We start from the raw sequence: 577 nt of genomic DNA, 5'->3' as shown, positions 1-577 counted from the left end.
TTTTTGTTAAGATGTATACCTAAAAATTTGTGCAACATATTTGCGTTAAATGCAGTACATGTGCACGTGGAATCAATTTGTAAAAGTGTAAAATACGTAAACGTATGTACATAAACAATAAAACTTTCTCTTTAATACCATAAAATCATTGGTTCTGAAGGGAATGTACTAAGAAAATATATGAGCGAATTAAAAAGTGTATACAATTTATAGCCGAAAAGTACATTTTTTGTATAGATTTCGTACTGAAGGAACAATTTAATATCCCAACACTGATACAGAAAGTAAACTAACACAGGGTTGCAAGGAAAAAAAGTTGAACGAGCTCAAAGCCCTATAAACGTTATAAAAAAAACTGGTAAAAACTACAAGAACGCTAGTATTATATTCAATTGGGAGTAGGATTTTGAACGTCGATTTTTCCGATATCGACATTGTTCAGCCAATATATCGCTATATCGATTTTACATGGATGATCTAAATGGATTCATGCTATCGATACTTTCTTAAATATCGAACATCCCTAATTCTTCAACCACTGTATATAGTAAATATTTAGGATTGGGCATTAAAAAAA

The sequence above is a fragment of the Rhagoletis pomonella genome, unplaced genomic scaffold (genome assembly GCF_013731165.1).
Source record: "Rhagoletis pomonella isolate Grant_MI unplaced genomic scaffold, Rhpom_1.0 Rhpom_scaffold_00001, whole genome shotgun sequence".
Lineage (NCBI taxonomy): Eukaryota > Metazoa > Arthropoda > Insecta > Diptera > Tephritidae > Rhagoletis > Rhagoletis pomonella.
This window is presented reverse-complemented; position numbering follows the sequence as displayed.